This window comes from Eumetopias jubatus, unplaced genomic scaffold (assembly GCF_037043125.1).
Source record: "Eumetopias jubatus isolate StellerSeaLion01/CBP00866 unplaced genomic scaffold, mEumJub1_p1.0 scaffold_51, whole genome shotgun sequence".
Taxonomy (NCBI): Eukaryota; Metazoa; Chordata; class Mammalia; order Carnivora; family Otariidae; genus Eumetopias; species Eumetopias jubatus.
The window spans coordinates 1,062,119-1,074,368 of record NW_028274857.1 but is presented as its reverse complement, the minus strand read 5'-3'; positions in this window follow the sequence as shown (position 1 = coordinate 1,074,368).

Below are 12,250 nucleotides of genomic sequence, written 5' to 3'. Positions count from 1 at the left end.
AAACAAGGTGGTGTAGAAGGCAGCTTTCCCCCGCGTCTTGGTTCAGGTTTAGGGAAGGGATACCCACTGCCCGTGCGGAAGCCTAGGGAAAGTACCATGGGCTGAAGTGTGAAAAGCAGGCCTGCGCAGAACGCAACGTTCAGCGCACATCTTGTTTCACGAAGAGAGATTCCTTTACCAATGTGTGTGTGGAAGCCTAAGGCCAAGTGCCATATATACTTACCCCCACGAAACACCGCTCTAGGAAACCCGTCGTTCAACTCACAGCTTCCCTGAGGAAGTTTTTCTAAAGTGCGTGTGGAGGCCCAAGGAAAGTGTGACAGGCTTCCCTCTGAGAAGGAGGTCTGCGTGGAACGCCTCCTTCATCTCACGGCTTGTTTCCGGCTGACGGAAGGCTTCTCAAGGGTGTGTACGGTAGCCTAGGGAAAAAGCGCATACACTTCACTCTCCGGGGGGAAAAAAAGCAAGAACCCAAAAGAATCGGCGAGAAACCGTCTCTCAACGAACACCTTCTTTCCTGACGAGACAGAAACATGTTCAACTCTGTGTGTTTGTGTGTGTGTGTGTGCCCGCGCGCGCGCGTGCATGACTGAATAAGGAAAGTGCCATGTACTCCCCTGGGAAAAGCAAGTCTGCGTATACGGCAACTCGCCACTAACATCTTCAGGTATCCTGGAGAGAGAAGCATTTCCAAAAGTGGGTGTGGAAGCATCATAAAAGTGCCGTACGCTTTACTACCGTTCCCTGGACCTATCTCCGAGAAACGTCCTCCCTGACGATAGAAAAGAGCTGAGCCATCTCTAGGCTGCATGAGATCGCACAGGGACCGTTCCCTGGACCTAACTCCGAGAAACGCTTCGGGGTACAAGGCAGCTTTCAACTGACGTCTTCTTTCGTGAGCCCAGAAGCGTTTGCATATGTAGGCGTGGAGGCGTCAGGAGAAGGCCGCAGACCGCCCTCTAAGAGGCAACCTCGCTTTTGCGAAGCCGTCTTTCACCTCACATCCTTTGCCTTGGAGACGGGAGCCTTTTACATAAATTTGGTGGAAGCACAAGGAAGGTGTCGTGTCCTGTACTCATCTCGGAGAAAGAAGGCCGAGCGCAATGGGTCTTTCAGCCTAGCATATGGACGGGCTCATGAAGTCAGTAGAGATTGCAAGTGTACGCGTGCAGGCATAAGGAGAGTGCCCTATCCTTAACTTCGAGAAAGCATGACGGAGAGAGACCGTCTTTCAAGCGAACCCCTCTCCTGAGGATATATCGAAGCAGTGGCAAAAGGGGTTGTGGAAGCACAGCGCAAAGTTTCTATACGAAACTCGGAAAACAAGGTGGTGTAGAAGGCAGCTTTCCCCCGCGTCTTGGTTCAGGTTTAGGGAAGGGATACCCACTGCCCGTGCGGAAGCCTAGGGAAAGTACCATGGGCTGAAGTGTGAAAAGCAGGCCTGCGCAGAACGGAACGTTCAGCGCACATCTTGTTTCACGAAGAGAGATTCCTTTACCAATGTGTGTGTGGAAGCCTAAGGCCAAGTGCCATATATACTTACCCCCACGAAACACCGCTCTAGGAAACCCGTCGTTCAACTCACAGCTTCCCTGAGGAAGTTTTTCTAAAGTGCGTGTGGAGGCACAAGGAAAGTGTGACAGTCTTCCCTCTGAGAAGGAGGTCTGCGTGGAATGCCTCCTTCAACTCACGGCTTGTTTCCGGCTGACGGAAGGCTTCTCAAGGGTGTGTACGGAAGCCTAGGGAAAAAGCGCATACACTTCACTCTCCGGGGGGAAAAAAAGCAAGAACCCAAAAGAATCGGCGAGAAACCGTCTCTCAACGAACACCTTCTTTCCTGACGAGACAGAAACATGTTCAACTCTGTGTGTTTGTGTGTGTGTGTGTGCCCGCGCGCGCGCGTGCATGACTGAAAAAGGAAAGTGCCATGTACTCCCCTGGGAAAAGCAAGTCTGCGTATACGGCCACTCGCCACTAACATCTTCAGGTATCCTGGAGAGAGAAGCATTTCCAAAAGTGGGTGTGGAAGCATCATAAAAGTGCCGTACGCTTTACTACCGTTCCCTGGACCTATCTCCGAGAAACGTCCTCCCTGACGATAGAAAAGAGCTGAGCCATCTCAAGGCTGCATGAGATCGCACAGGGACCGTTCCCTGGACCTAACTCCGAGAAACGCTTCGGGGTACAAGGCAGCTTTCAACTGACGTCTTCTTTCGTGAGCCCAGAAGCGTTTGCATATGTAGGCGTGGAGGCGTCAGGAGAAGGCCGCAGACCGCCCTCTAAGAGGCAACCTCGCTTTTGCGAAGCCGTCTTTCACCTCACATCCTTTGCCTTGGAGACGGGAGCCTTTTACATAAATTTGGTGGAAGCACAAGGAAGGTGTCGTGTCCTGTACTCATCTCTGAGAAAGAAGGCCGAGCGCAATGGGTCTTTCAGCCTAGCATATGGACGGGCTCATGAAGTCAGTAGAGATTGCAAGTGTACGCGTGCAGGCATAAGGAGAGTGCCCTATCCTTAACTTCGAGAAAGCATGACGGAGAGAGACCGTCTTTCAAGCGAACCCCTCTCCTGAGGATATATCGAAGCAGTGGCAAAAGGGGTTGTGGAAGCACAGCGCAAAGTTTCTATACGAAACTCGGAAAACAAGGTGGTGTAGAAGGCAGCTTTCCCCTCGCGTCTTGGTTCAGGTTTAGGGAAGGGATACCCACTGCCCGTGCGGAAGCCTAGGGAAAGTACCATGGGCTGAAGTGTGAAAAGCAGGCCTGCGCAGAACGCAACGTTCAGCGCACATCTTGTTTCACGAAGAGAGATGCCTTTTCCAATGTGTGTGTGGAAGCCTAAGGCCAAGTGCCATATATACTTACCCCCACGAAACACCGCTGTAGGAAACCGGTCGTTCAACTCACAGCTTCCCTGAGGAAGTTTTTCTAAAGTGCGTGTGGAGGCCCAAGGAAAGTGTGACAGGCTTCCCTCTGAGAAGGAGGTCTGCGTGGAACGCCTCCTTCATCTCACGGCTTGTTTCCGACTGACGGAAGGCTTCTCAAGGGTGTGTACGGTAGCCTAGGGAAAAAGCGCATACACTTCACTCTCCGGGGGGAAAAAAAGCAAGAACCCAAAAGAATCGGCGAGAAACCGTCTCTCAACGAACACCTTCTTTCCTGACGAGACAGCAACATGTTCAACTCTGTGTGTTTGTGTGTGTGTGTGTGCCCGCGCGCGCGCGTGCATGACTGAATAAGGAAAGTGCCATGTACTCCCCTGGGAAAAGCAAGTCTGCGTATACGGCAACTCGCCACTAACATCTTCAGGTATCCTGGAGAGAGAAGCATTTCCAAAAGTGGGTGTGGAAGCATCATAAAAGTGCCGTACGCTTTACTACCGTTCCCTGGACCTAACTCCGAGAAACGCTTCGGGGTACAAGGCAGCTTTCAACTGACGTCTTCTTTCGTGAGCCCAGAAGCGTTTGCATATGTAGGCGTGGAGGCGTCAGGAGACGGCCGCAGACCGCCCTCTAAGAGGCAACCTCGCTTTTGCGAAGCCGTCTTTCACCTCACATCCTTTGCCTTGGAGACGGGAGCCTTTTACATAATCTTGGTGGAAGCACAAGGAAGGTGTCGTGCCCTGTACTCATCTCTGAGAAAGAAGGCCGAGCGCAATGGGTCTTTCAGCCTAGCATATGGACGGGGTCATGAAGTCAGTAGAGATTGCAAGTGTACGCGTGCAGGCATAAGGAGAGTGCCCTATCCTTAACTTCGAGAAAGCATGACGGAGAGAGACCGTCTTTCAAGCGAACCCCTCTCCTGAGGATATATCGTAGCAGTGGCAAAAGGGGTTGTGGAAGTAAAACGGAAGGGTTCTATAAGAAACTCGGAAAACAAGGTGGTGTAGAAGGCAGCTTTCCCCCGCGTCTTGGTTCAGGTTTAGGGAAGGGATACCCACTGCCCGTGCGGAAGCCTAGGGAAAGTACCATGGGCTGAAGTGTGAAAAGCAGGCCTGCGCAGAACGCAACGTTCAGCGCACATCTTGTTTCACGAAGAGAGATGCCTTTTCCAATGTGTGTGTGGAAGCCTAAGGCCAAGTGCCATATATACTTACCCCCACGAAACCCCGCTGTAGGAAACCGGTCGTTCAACTCACAGCTTCCCTGAGGAAGTTTTTCTAAAGTGCGTGTGGAGGCCCAAGGAAAGTGTGACAGGCTTCCCTCTGAGAAGGAGGTCTGCGTGGAACGCCTCCTTCATCTCACGGCTTGTTTCCGGCTGACGGAAGGCTTCTCAAGGGTGTGTACGGTAGCCTAGGGAAAAAGCGCATACACTTCACTCTCCGGGGGGAAAAAAAGCAAGAACCCAAAAGAATCGGCGAGAAACCGTCTCTCAACGAACACCTTCTTTCCTGACGAGACAGAAACATGTTCAACTCTGTGTGTTTGTGTGTGTGTGTGTGCCCGCGCGCGCGCGTGCATGACTGAAAAAGGAAAGTGCCATGTACTCCCCTGGGAAAAGCAAGTCTGCGTATACGGCCACTCGCCACTAACATCTTCAGGTATCCTGGAGAGAGAAGCATTTCCAAAAGTGGGTGTGGAAGCATCATAAAAGTGCCGTACGCTTTACTACCGTTCCCTGGACCTATCTCCGAGAAACGTCCTCCCTGACGATAGAAAAGAGCTGAGCCATCTCAAGGCTGCATGAGATCGCACAGGGACCGTTCCCTGGACCTAACTCCGAGAAACGCTTCGGGGTACAAGGCAGCTTTCAACTGACGTCTTCTTTCGTGAGCCCAGAAGCGTTTGCATATGTAGGCGTGGAGGCGTCAGGAGAAGGCCGCAGACCGCCCTCTAAGAGGCAACCTCGCTTTTGCGAAGCCGTCTTTCACCTCACATCCTTTGCCTTGGAGACGGGAGCCTTTTACATAAATTTGGTGGAAGCACAAGGAAGGTGTCGTGTCCTGTACTCATCTCTGAGAAAGAAGGCCGAGCGCAATGGGTCTTTCAGCCTAGCATATGGACGGGCTCATGAAGTCAGTAGAGATTGCAAGTGTACGCGTGCAGGCATAAGGAGAGTGCCCTATCCTTAACTTCGAGAAAGCATGACGGAGAGAGACCGTCTTTCAAGCGAACCCCTCTCCTGAGGATATATCGAAGCAGTGGCAAAAGGGGTTGTGGAAGCACAGCGCAAAGTTTCTATACGAAACTCGGAAAACAAGGTGGTGTAGAAGGCAGCTTTCCCCCGCGTCTTGGTTCAGGTTTAGGGAAGGGATACCCACTGCCCGTGCGGAAGCCTAGGGAAAGTACCATGGGCTGAAGTGTGAAAAGCAGGCCTGCGCAGAACGCAACGTTCAGCGCACATCTTGTTTCACGAAGAGAGATTCCTTTACCAATGTGTGTGTGGAAGCCTAAGGCCAAGTGCCATATATACTTACCCCCACGAAACACCGCTCTAGGAAACCCGTCGTTCAACTCACAGCTTCCCTAGGAAGTTTTTCTAAAGTGCGTGTGGAGGCCCAAGGAAAGTGTGACAGTTTCCCTCTGAGAAGGAGGTCTGCGTCGAACGCCTCTTTCAACTCACGGCTTGTTTCCGGCTGACGGAAGGCTTCTCCAGGGTGTGTACGGTAGCCTAGGGAAAAAGCGCATACACTTCACTCTCCGGGGGAAAAAAAAGGAAGCACCCAAAAGCATCGTCGAGAAACCGTCTCTCAACGAACACCTTCTTTCCTGTCGAGACAGAAACATGTTCAACTCTGTGTGTGTTTGTGTGTGTGTGTGTTCCCGCGCGCGGGCGTGCGTGACTGAATAAGAAAAGTGCCATGTACTCCCCTGGGAAAAGCAAGCCTGCGTATACGGCAACTCGCCACTAACTTCTTCAGGTATCCTGGAGGGAGAAGCTTTTCCAAAATTGGGTGTGGAAGCATCATGAAAGTGCCGTACGCTTTACTACCGTTCCCTGGACCTAACTCCGAGAAACGTCCTCCCTGACGATAGAAAAGAGCTGAGCCATCTCAAGGCTGCGTGTGATCGCACAGGGACCGTTCCCTGGACCTAACTCCGAGAAACGAGTCGGGGTACAAGGCAGCTTTCAACTGACGTCTTCTTTCGTGAGCCCAAGAGCGTTTGCATATGTAGGCGTGGAGACGTCAGGAGAGCTCCGCAGACCGCCCTCTAAGAGGCAACCTCGCTTTTGCGAAGCCGTCTTGCAACTCACATCCTTTGCCTTGGAGACGGGAGCCATTTATATAGTCTTGGTGGAAGCACAAGGAACGTGCCGTGCCCTGTACTCATCTCTGAGAAAGAAGGCCGAGCGCAATGGGTCTTTCAGCCTAGCATATGGACGGGCTCATGAAGTCAGTAGAGATTGCAAGTGTATGCGTGCAGGCATAAGGAGAATGCCCTTTCATGAACTCCGAGAAAGCATGACGGAGAGAGACCGTCCTTCAAGCGAACCCCTCTCCTGAGGATATATCGTAGGAGTGGCAAAAGGGGTTGTGGAAGTAAAACGCAAGGGTTCTATAAGAAACTCGGAAAACAAGGTGGTGTAGAAGGCAACTTTCCCCCGCGTCTTGGTTCAGGTTTAGGGAAGGGATACCCACTGCCCGTGCGGAAGCCTAGGGAAAGTACCATGGGCTGAAGTGTGAAAAGCAGGCCTGCGCAGAACGCAACGTTCAGCGCACATCTTGTTTCACGAAGAGAGATGCCTTTTCCAATGTGTGTGTGGAAGCCTAAGGCCAAGTGCCATATATACTTACCCCCACGAAACCCCGCTGTAGGAAACCGGTCGTTCAACTCACAGCTTCCCTGAGGAAGTTTTTCTAAAGTGCGTGTGGAGGCCCAAGGAAAGTGTGACAGGCTTCCCTCTGAGAAGGAGGTCTGCGTGGAACGCCTCCTTCATCTCACGGCTTGTTTCCGGCTGACGGAAGGCTTCTCAAGGGTGTGTACGGTAGCCTAGGGAAAAAGCGCATACACTTCACTCTCCGGGGGGAAAAAAAGCAAGAACCCAAAAGAATCGGCGAGAAACCGTCTCTCAACGAACACCTTCTTTCCTGACGAGACAGAAACATGTTCAACTCTGTGTGTTTGTGTGTGTGTGTGTGCCCGCGCGCGCGCGTGCATGACTGAAAAAGGAAAGTGCCATGTACTCCCCTGGGAAAAGCAAGTCTGCGTATACGGCCACTCGCCACTAACATCTTCAGGTATCCTGGAGAGAGAAGCATTTCCAAAAGTGGGTGTGGAAGCATCATAAAAGTGCCGTACGCTTTACTACCGTTCCCTGGACCTATCTCCGAGAAACGTCCTCCCTGACGATAGAAAAGAGCTGAGCCATCTCAAGGCTGCATGAGATCGCACAGGGACCGTTCCCTGGACCTAACTCCGAGAAACGCTTCGGGGTACAAGGCAGCTTTCAACTGACGTCTTCTTTCGTGAGCCCAGAAGCGTTTGCATATGTAGGCGTGGAGGCGTCAGGAGAAGGCCGCAGACCGCCCTCTAAGAGGCAACCTCGCTTTTGCGAAGCCGTCTTTCACCTCACATCCTTTGCCTTGGAGACGGGAGCCTTTTACATAAATTTGGTGGAAGCACAAGGAAGGTGTCGTGTCCTGTACTCATCTCTGAGAAAGAAGGCCGAGCGCAATGGGTCTTTCAGCCTAGCATATGGACGGGCTCATGAAGTCAGTAGAGATTGCAAGTGTACGCGTGCAGGCATAAGGAGAGTGCCCTATCCTTAACTTCGAGAAAGCATGACGGAGAGAGACCGTCTTTCAAGCGAACCCCTCTCCTGAGGATATATCGAAGCAGTGGCAAAAGGGGTTGTGGAAGCACAGCGCAAAGTTTCTATACGAAACTCGGAAAACAAGGTGGTGTAGAAGGCAGCTTTCCCCCGCGTCTTGGTTCAGGTTTAGGGAAGGGATACCCACTGCCCGTGCGGAAGCCTAGGGAAAGTACCATGGGCTGAAGTGTGAAAAGCAGGCCTGCGCAGAACGCAACGTTCAGCGCACATCTTGTTTCACGAAGAGAGATTCCTTTACCAATGTGTGTGTGGAAGCCTAAGGCCAAGTGCCATATATACTTACCCCCACGAAACACCGCTCTAGGAAACCCGTCGTTCAACTCACAGCTTCCCTAGGAAGTTTTTCTAAAGTGCGTGTGGAGGCCCAAGGAAAGTGTGACAGTTTCCCTCTGAGAAGGAGGTCTGCGTCGAACGCCTCTTTCAACTCACGGCTTGTTTCCGGCTGACGGAAGGCTTCTCCAGGGTGTGTACGGTAGCCTAGGGAAAAAGCGCATACACTTCACTCTCCGGGGGAAAAAAAAGGAAGCACCCAAAAGCATCGTCGAGAAACCGTCTCTCAACGAACACCTTCTTTCCTGTCGAGACAGAAACATGTTCAACTCTGTGTGTGTTTGTGTGTGTGTGTGTTCCCGCGCGCGGGCGTGCGTGACTGAATAAGAAAAGTGCCATGTACTCCCCTGGGAAAAGCAAGCCTGCGTATACGGCAACTCGCCACTAACTTCTTCAGGTATCCTGGAGGGAGAAGCTTTTCCAAAATTGGGTGTGGAAGCATCATGAAAGTGCCGTACGCTTTACTACCGTTCCCTGGACCTAACTCCGAGAAACGTCCTCCCTGACGATAGAAAAGAGCTGAGCCATCTCAAGGCTGCGTGTGATCGCACAGGGACCGTTCCCTGGACCTAACTCCGAGAAACGAGTCGGGGTACAAGGCAGCTTTCAACTGACGTCTTCTTTCGTGAGCCCAAGAGCGTTTGCATATGTAGGCGTGGAGACGTCAGGAGAGCTCCGCAGACCGCCCTCTAAGAGGCAACCTCGCTTTTGCGAAGCCGTCTTGCAACTCACATCCTTTGCCTTGGAGACGGGAGCCATTTATATAGTCTTGGTGGAAGCACAAGGAACGTGCCGTGCCCTGTACTCATCTCTGAGAAAGAAGGCCGAGCGCAATGGGTCTTTCAGCCTAGCATATGGACGGGCTCATGAAGTCAGTAGAGATTGCAAGTGTATGCGTGCAGGCATAAGGAGAATGCCCTTTCATTAACTCCGAGAAAGCATGACGGAGAGAGACCGTCCTTCAAGCGAACCCCTCTCCTGAGGATATATCGTAGGAGTGGCAAAAGGGGTTGTGGAAGTAAAACGCAAGGGTTCTATAAGAAACTCGGAAAACAAGGTGGTGTAGAAGGCAACTTTCCCCCGCGTCTTGGTTCAGCTTTAGGGAAGGGATACCCACTGCCCGTGCGGAAGCCTAGGGAAAGTACCATGGGCTGAAGTGTGAAAAGCAGGCCTGCGCAGAACGCAACGTTCAGCGCACATCTTGTTTCACGAAGAGAGATGCCTTTTCCAATGTGTGTGTGGAAGCCTAAGGCCAAGTGCCATATATACTTACCCCCACGAAACCCCGCTGTAGGAAACCGGTCGTTCAACTCACAGCTTCCCTGAGGAAGTTTTTCTAAAGTGCGTGTGGAGGCCCAAGGAAAGTGTGACAGGCTTCCCTCTGAGAAGGAGGTCTGCGTGGAACGCCTCCTTCATCTCACGGCTTGTTTCCGGCTGACGGAAGGCTTCTCAAGGGTGTGTACGGTAGCCTAGGGAAAAAGCGCATACACTTCACTCTCCGGGGGGAAAAAAAGCAAGAACCCAAAAGAATCGGCGAGAAACCGTCTCTCAACGAACACCTTCTTTCCTGACGAGACAGAAACATGTTCAACTCTGTGTGTTTGTGTGTGTGTGTGTGCCCGCGCGCGCGCGTGCATGACTGAAAAAGGAAAGTGCCATGTACTCCCCTGGGAAAAGCAAGTCTGCGTATACGGCCACTCGCCACTAACATCTTCAGGTATCCTGGAGAGAGAAGCATTTCCAAAAGTGGGTGTGGAAGCATCATAAAAGTGCCGTACGCTTTACTACCGTTCCCTGGACCTATCTCCGAGAAACGTCCTCCCTGACGATAGAAAAGAGCTGAGCCATCTCAAGGCTGCATGAGATCGCACAGGGACCGTTCCCTGGACCTAACTCCGAGAAACGCTTCGGGGTACAAGGCAGCTTTCAACTGACGTCTTCTTTCGTGAGCCCAGAAGCGTTTGCATATGTAGGCGTGGAGGCGTCAGGAGAAGGCCGCAGACCGCCCTCTAAGAGGCAACCTCGCTTTTGCGAAGCCGTCTTTCACCTCACATCCTTTGCCTTGGAGACGGGAGCCTTTTACATAAATTTGGTGGAAGCACAAGGAAGGTGTCGTGTCCTGTACTCATCTCTGAGAAAGAAGGCCGAGCGCAATGGGTCTTTCAGCCTAGCATATGGACGGGCTCATGAAGTCAGTAGAGATTGCAAGTGTACGCGTGCAGGCATAAGGAGAGTGCCCTATCCTTAACTTCGAGAAAGCATGACGGAGAGAGACCGTCTTTCAAGCGAACCCCTCTCCTGAGGATATATCGAAGCAGTGGCAAAAGGGGTTGTGGAAGCACAGCGCAAAGTTTCTATACGAAACTCGGAAAACAAGGTGGTGTAGAAGGCAGCTTTCCCCCGCGTCTTGGTTCAGGTTTAGGGAAGGGATACCCACTGCCCGTGCGGAAGCCTAGGGAAAGTACCATGGGCTGAAGTGTGAAAAGCAGGCCTGCGCAGAACGCAACGTTCAGCGCACATCTTGTTTCACGAAGAGAGATTCCTTTACCAATGTGTGTGTGGAAGCCTAAGGCCAAGTGCCATATATACTTACCCCCACGAAACACCGCTCTAGGAAACCCGTCGTTCAACTCACAGCTTCCCTAGGAAGTTTTTCTAAAGTGCGTGTGGAGGCCCAAGGAAAGTGTGACAGTTTCCCTCTGAGAAGGAGGTCTGCGTCGAACGCCTCTTTCAACTCACGGCTTGTTTCCGGCTGACGGAAGGCTTCTCCAGGGTGTGTACGGTAGCCTAGGGAAAAAGCGCATACACTTCACTCTCCGGGGGAAAAAAAAGGAAGCACCCAAAAGCATCGTCGAGAAACCGTCTCTCAACGAACACCTTCTTTCCTGTCGAGACAGAAACATGTTCAACTCTGTGTGTGTTTGTGTGTGTGTGTGTTCCCGCGCGCGGGCGTGCGTGACTGAATAAGAAAAGTGCCATGTACTCCCCTGGGAAAAGCAAGCCTGCGTATACGGCAACTCGCCACTAACTTCTTCAGGTATCCTGGAGGGAGAAGCTTTTCCAAAATTGGGTGTGGAAGCATCATGAAAGTGCCGTACGCTTTACTACCGTTCCCTGGACCTAACTCCGAGAAACGCTTCGGGGTACAAGGCAGCTTTCAACTGACGTCTTCTTTCGTGAGCCCAGAAGCGTTTGCATATGTAGGCGTGGAGGCGTCAGGAGACGGCCGCAGACCGCCCTCTAAGAGGCAACCTCGCTTTTGCAAAGCCGTCTTTCACCTCACATCCTTTGCCTTGGAGACGGGAGCCTTTTACATAATCTTGGTGGAAGCACAAGGAAGGTGTCGTGCCCTGTACTCATCTCTGAGAAAGAAGGCCGAGCGCAATGGGTCTTTCAGCCTAGCATATGGACGGGGTCATGAAGTCAGTAGAGATTGCAAGTGTACGCTTGCAGGCATAAGGAGAGTGCCCTATCCTTAACTTCGAGAAAGCATTACGGAGAGAGACCGTCTTTCAAGCGAACCCCTCTCCTGAGGATATATCGTAGCAGTGGCAAAAGGGGTTGTGGAAGTAAAACGCAAGGGTTCTATAAGAAACTCGGAAAACAAGGTGGTGTAGAAGGCAGCTTTCCCCCGCGTCTTGGTTCAGGTTTAGGGAAGGGATACCCACTGCCCGTGCGGAAGCCTAGGGAAAGTACCATGGGCTGAAGTGTGAAAAGCAGGCCTGCGCAGAACGCAACGTTCAGCGCACATCTTGTTTCACGAAGAGAGATGCCTTTTCCAATGTGTGTGTGGAAGCCTAAGGCCAAGTGCCATATATACTTACCCCCACGAAACACCGCACTAGGAAACCCGTCGTTCAACTCACAGCTTCCCTAGGAAGTTTTTCTAAAGTGCGTGTGGAGGCCCAAGGAAAGTGTGACAGTTTCCCTCTGAGAAGGAGGTCTGCGTCGAACGCCTCTTTCAACTCACGGCTTGTTTCCGGCTGACGGAAGGCTTCTCCAGAGTGTGTACGGTAGCCTAGGGAAAAAGCGCATACACTTCACTCTCCGGGGGAAAAAAAAGGAAGCACCCAAAAGCATCGTCGAGAAACCGTCTCTCAACGAACACCTTCTTTCCTGTCGAGACAGAAACATGTTCAACTCTGTGT